Source organism: Crotalus tigris, unplaced genomic scaffold, assembly GCF_016545835.1.
Source record: "Crotalus tigris isolate CLP2741 ecotype Arizona unplaced genomic scaffold, ASM1654583v1 scf7180000017536.10889498, whole genome shotgun sequence".
In the NCBI taxonomy this organism is placed as follows: Eukaryota; Metazoa; Chordata; class Lepidosauria; order Squamata; family Viperidae; genus Crotalus; species Crotalus tigris.
Window position 1 is genome coordinate 3,491,801 of NW_024096460.1, and position 6,964 is coordinate 3,498,764.

The following is a 6,964-nucleotide window of genomic DNA, read 5'->3' on the forward strand; positions in this document are numbered from 1 at the left end:
TTTTTTTTGTATTTTAACTTTTTAAAAAAAAATAAAATAAAAATAAAATTTATAAAAAGTAGTTAGTTGATGAAATTCTCTGGTTTTGCTTCACTGAGATGACCCACCTATTCCCTCCAATCAAATGGATGCAGAAGCAGATAAAAATAGTATGATTTAATCTATCAATTATTAAATATTAATTAGTTTTTTTCTGGTTTTTGGAAGGAACTTTAGAATCATAGCTAACCTTTTTGATATATATAGGAACTTAAATTCTCTCTCTGCCTTAAGAGATATTTTCTCCAAATTGGGTCAGCAAAGTCAGAATATTTGATTTGGCATTTTCACTTTTTACTTCTTAAATTTAGCCCATGCAGGGATAATCAACATCAGGAGATGTCATTAAGTTTCTCCCATATTCCTTACTCAGCAAGTTAGCTAGCCATAAGCAGCCTTAAGTGAGCTCCATGCATTAGCTTATGTAATACATACAATTTTGGTAAGAAACAGAATAATTGTTACAACATATGTAATGTGTTACCGGTGGAATCTGTGCACATTTATTATGGGGAGAAAAGTTCAATAGGATTCCAACATATACAGATCTTTTTTTAAAAAAAAAAAGAATCTGCAACTGAAACTTCTTACTGGTCAACAAAAATGTATATGTATTTACAGAAGTTGTATTTGTATGTGCATTCTCCTACAAAATAATAAATATACTTTGCAGAATTGGATGCTGAATGTATGTTCATTTTGCCATGTTTTCTGTTTACTTATTACCATCAGCCTTTGGTTTTAATTAAAAAAAACCTAGTAATTGCTCTTTAGAGTAAGCTCTTCTAAAGATAATATTTAAAGAAAACTCATTATTGTATTGAGAAACAACATGTGTGCATGTGAACAACATGTACACCCACAAACACATTTGGGGAAAAAGTTTAAACGTCTTAATCAGGCACCTAGCTTCGGGAATATCATTATGAAGTGGGTGTTTGTTTTTTACATTTTAATAGGCATGGCAGGGTGCTGAGCAAATATAAGCCGCTAGGAAGAAGAAAGATTTGTATGCATTGAAGGAAAGGATTCCATGCTTCCAAGGAGCTAAATCAGGAATCAGAATGCTATAAAAGAAAGAAAGCAGTACAGTAGCACATAGATTAACACTTATAACACCAATGCATTTTAATAAACAATCCTAATAGGCCTGGGGGGGTTTGGGCCAGTGTAAGTCCATGATGGTTCAAGTGGTTAAGATGCTGGACTTGTCATCTGGAAAACTGACAGCCTGGGTTTAAGACCAGTGATGGGATTCAGCCAGTTCTCACCAGTTTGGCAGAACCAGTATCTAATTTTTGGTTGCCCAGGCCCAGAATGGACTTCCAGAAGTAGCATCCATACAGAGAACCTGTTGTTCACATATTTGAATCCCACCACTGTTTAAGACTCAAGTGCTGTGCAATGGATGAGCTCCCATTATTTGCCCAGCTCCTGCCCACCTAGCAGTTTGAAAGCATGCAAATGTGAGTAGATAAATAGGTATCACTTTGGTTGGAAGGTAATCCTAGCCACAGAATTGTCTTTGGACAATGCTGGCTCCCTTAGCTAAGAAACGGAAATGAGCACCACCCCCTAAAGTCGGACACAACTGGATAGGGGAAACCGTTACCTTTACCTTTAAGTCCTAATGAATACACTGATTCAATGAAAGATTTTGTTGTGAAAGAATATAAATAGAATTAAGTTATGAAACGTCAAAATTTAAGAGCAGGTCATCAAGGAGATGAAATTTCAGGAAAACTCACACTAGACTCAAAATAGATAAACCTGAATTAGCTGTCCAGGCAGCAAGAAAAAGACATTAATGTATAAACCTCTTAATCTTACTGAAATAAATCAAATTATATATTATATTATATATTATATACTAAGAATATTAATGTGTGCAAAGAGAAACATTGAGACAAATTAAGTTGTATGTATATCAAACTCTTGATAACACATTGTCCACCTTAGATGGAATTAAAAACTCATACAACTGTACATATCAAAGTCTTTCCCCATTAACAGTCTAGTTTTGTGGATATTCTGTGGAAACCAACATCATTTGTTTGTTTATTTATTACATTTATTTTAGGAACACCAACAGTACATAGACACTCTTGACATATGTCTGGCTGTCAGCTTGCTATATCATACAACTATAACAAGTTAGATATTCACAGGAATGAAATCCTGTTAGTGTGAGTAAGAAGTTACCAAAGTGTTCATATTAGGGAATTGTTTTTATGGCAAAATGCTCTGTGTTCTTTGGTCATTCCAGTTATGTTGCTTCAGAGGAAAGTTTTGTATTGCTAGCAAAGCAATAGAAGAGAAATCACAGCTATTTTTCACATTTCCAAAAGCAATCCCATTTAAAAAGCCATTAAACAGACTAGACAGATATCTGCCAAAGCAACAATGCAAGGAACATTGGATTTTTATCAATCTGTGCATCTTTCACAAAAGAGGGCACTTACCAGGAAAATATGAGTGAGCTTTCCATCTATTTCCTGGACACCGAACAAGCTTTAAGGCAATTGAAAGATTCAAATTATTTTTATAAATACTATAGATATTTAGTGAGGTGTTAGGTGTGTCTAAATTGAATTTCACTCATTTTAAAGCTTTTTCTGAACATGGATCGATGACTAAGTCTTCTATCCATTCACTTATTATTATTTCAACCTCATGAAAATAATCCTCATTTCAGTTCGACTTGTTTAGTGGCCATTCAAAATTACAACAATGCTGAACGACAGGCAATGATAACAGATCCTTGCATTTGTGGCTGTTGCAGTATCTCCATGGTGACATGATTGCGATTCAGGTGCAACCAGTTCACAATTATGGCAACCAGTTCACAATTATGATGGTGCAGCATCCCATGGTGATATGTTCACCATTTGCAATCTGGCTTGTTGGCAGGAAGTTGCAAACGGTGATTGCAGGATGCTGCAACAGTGCAGAGTTTGCCTAATGACAGAAACTGGGACTGCAAGAACTACTGTTGTTGTTGTTATTATTATTATTACTACTATGTTAAATGTGTATGCCATGGCATTCAATAACTCTTGGCAGGGTACAAATTTAATAAATAATAATAACGTGTGACAAGAAAAGCATTGTTAAAAGGTCTTCCACCACCAGACAGTTTTTAAAGAGAAGTGGCTTTTCCTTCCTTCACAACAACACACAAAGAAATGAATGTTCATATAGTTCCTCTTCATGTTGAATGGCTGGTGGTTCAGAAAGCTAAAACTAGTGCTGAGAAGGAGTTTTGGAATTTAAAACAACATTTTAGCTTATGAACAATATAAGGTCTACAGCATGAGGGTGTTTGCTTCCTTTTGTGTTTGTTGCATAAGCTAGAAAACACAACCTGTCAGACTAAATGAAGGTCTCCCATTGTCCTGGATAAACATTCTTTTGCTGCTTTCCGGCTTAAAGAAAGCATTACATAGATTAAAGCATACATTGTAAGAAAAGCTGGATTCATAAAACAAATTGGAGGAGTGTTGGTGCAATGACTACTACATGAAATTAAAGCCTACATTAGATAATATTTTATTTCAAACTACAGTCACCTATTGTGAACGTTTGTCAGCCCTGCAGTTTCACATTCTGCATATCATTAAAATAACCTATGCAATAACTGGACAGAAGTTCACTTGGCTGGGACGCTATGGGGGAATTTACAATTTTACCTAACCGCAGCCTGCCCTCAGATCTTTCATTGGTCCATCATAATATTTATCTTGATTTGCACATACACTTTATTTCCTTTGTGAGGTTCCTCGTGTGCCTTTTTAAAAACATATTAAATTTAATTGTTGCAGGAAATGCTTTAGGCCTGTCTTTTAGAACCAGAATGGTTTCTGCATCAATAAGTCACCACTGGCTCATTAAAAACAAAGGCATTTATAATACTATTGCCTAAAAAATAAGAGGCACTAAGCCGATCAAAGAAGAAGGTTGTAGTCTGTAAAAAATGTCTCTTGTGGATGCCTTCTGTCAATTTGTTTCACGGAAACAATTCTGATCAGAGCATTTTTAGAAGGCATCATGCAGAAGCAAGTGAGTGAGCACATGACAGGGTCTTAAACAAGGTGAATAACTATTGCAGGAATGAAAACCTCCAGACCACAGGCCATTGTGAACCGGATATTTAGTGATACCCAAAACACAGAGACAAGAATCCACATTTCTAATAATAATAGCAAAAAAAAAAAAAGAGGAATGTTTGATGTATCTACAAGCCGCCAAGGTTGAGAAACACTGCTATAGACATATACATTTTAACTTCTCAGGTGCATAGGACTTCCCTGTAGACCAGGGTTGGAGAACTATGGCCAGAAGTCTTCAGCAGTATTCTAGGAGTTAAAATCCACTCAACTTCATGTTGCCAAAGTTGAGAAACATCGGTCTACAGATGTCTGGAAGTCGAGTCTTGGCAATTGGACTTCTTTTACTTTTTGATATGAAACATTTTGCTATGTCTAAAGCTGTGATGGCGAACCTATGGCACACATGCCAGAGGCGGCACTCAGAGCATGTGGGCATGTGCACCATCACCCCAGCCCCACGGCCCCCTCCTTACCAGCAGCTCCCCTGGAGGAGAATCACCCCGGGGCATGGCCCGCCCGGAGCAGCATAGCCAAGAATATAGCTGGGCAGCAGGGACAAGACTCTGCCCTTGCACCCCATAGCATGCAGATGATGCTGCAGGGTGTGGGTGGAGGACATGGCTGCTATGGCACTGCAGGGCTGCCTGGGCAATCTGCAGCTGGCCATGGAGGCGATATGTGGCCCAGCGGGCAGGACAGGGGACGGGTGGGGGTGGAACAGGCAGGGCGGGAGGCAGAGCGGGGGCAGGGGGTGGTTTTTGGGCACTCGGTCTCTAAAAGGTTCACCATCACTGGTCTAGAACCTTCTTTTCACTCCTTCTGAAAAAGAAAACTGGTATAGACTTCACTTGATGTGTTTTGGCTACATTTTTTTCTTCACTCTCTGTTTTTGACTTCATCTTATCTAATGAAAAATTCTTGAAATATTGAGCACTTGCAACTATTTTGTAAACCTTCAGTTACCCTAATACAAATATTGTCAATGCAGATCCTATCATTTTGCATTTATTTCACATATTTATGTGGACTGTTCTTTCTATAGTAGAAATAGAATTTCCACAATTCAGCTGTGTAACATTAGGTTCAATTTCTTTGCAAGAGCTTTGAGATTTGGTTTTCTTTTAAAGGAAAAGCAATTTAGAAATGTTGAAATAAATAAATAACCCTGTAAGAATTGGATGGCTGCTTATTTTCAAGCTATAGTGCTGTTCTTCATGAGCCTGAAGGTGTAAATAATCTGAAGCTGACTTTACTCAATTCCTTTGGTTGAACTATATTTGAAAGACCAAAAGTGGTGGTGATCTTGGTCCATCACTCACCTTCTTACTTTAATAATGCACTGCATGATAAAGTCTTGCCATTTAAAGCCTATTTTTGTACAATGGTGTCTGCTAAAAAAAAGGGTAGCATAAAATTATATAAGCAGCATGGCCTGAATGCACGTAGTACTATTATTATGCTTGATAAAGCTCTTTTCAATTTATATGACCTAAACATGAAAAAATCTGTAAGCTTTTATCAACATGTACTGTGTTACACTGGTAAAAAAAAAAAAGCCTCTGCTATTTCAAGAACTTTTTATCTAGATCAGGGGTCTGCAATCTTGACAACTTTAAGACTTGTGGACTTCAGCTGCCAGCATAGTTGGCTGAAGAATTCTGGGAGCCGAAGTCCACAAATCTTAAAGTTGTCAAGGTTGCAGATCCTTGATCTAGAGTAGACTTTTAAGATAAAACAATTGAAGAAGAGATTTCTTTAGTCTAATATTCTCTAGAAGTATCATAATACATTTTCTCTCCTATCCTTGATTCTGGCTAGGATTAATTGAAGCTGTGATCTAAAATTTGAAGAAAAACTCTTGAAACAGAATAGTATGAGCTTAAAGGCAGCCTTTAATGTGTTAATATTATTTTTTTAAAATAAAAACATAATAATCCAGTGAGTTCATGCTATTGGAGACTTTGCAGAATTTTGTTCAGTTTCTCATACCTAGGATTAAATAATATTTTGCTGTAGTGTGGCAAATGTTTTGGAATAAGCCATATTTCACACTGAATAAATTACCCATCCCACAGCAAAGTAAGCCATAAATCATTTTGCTATGATTTAAAGCAAGCATAAAGTACCTCATGAATTTGGAGTTGTTCAAAAGTAGGGAAAGAAGAAATCAGAAACCTGAAAACTTTGCAGACTGAGAAGCAGCTTTGTCGTTGAGCTTCAATCAATTAGCTTTCAGCGTTGCTGTTGACAGGCATCTGATTTTGTTTTTTGTTTTTGTTTTTTTTTAAAAAGGCAACATACAGATCACTTCTGTTGTTCTCATCTGTCTGGAAAGTCCACATCGGTTGCAGCACTTAGAGAGGCCTCTTTGTGGATTCGGCATTTACCACACTGAAAAATTTCTTTTCTGTGTGGTCAGAAGAGGAAAGGAACCAATCCTTTAAGATTCCCCCATGTGCTTCCTTTTAAAATGATGCTTTGCTGCAGAAAAGATTTTCAGTGTGGGCGAAACCACCTCCATCACACAAAAGCAATTCCCAACAACCTTAAACTTTATTTTTCAAAAGGGTGCCACAGTGAAAGATTTTTCACTCCTGTTCCAGTGACAGGAGCTTACGCCTCATGCAAACTCTGGTTTCAGTGTCTCTAAGTATTTGTCTTTAGCTAACCACAAAGGCTCATGGAATTCCTGTAGTTTTCCATGTTCCTAGAGCTCAATATGCTTTCAATTATTTTTCTGGCAGAATTGAAGAAAGGGGTTTTTGATAGTCTAAGGTCCTTATGTCAGGAACATATAAATGTGTCTTTTAGAATGA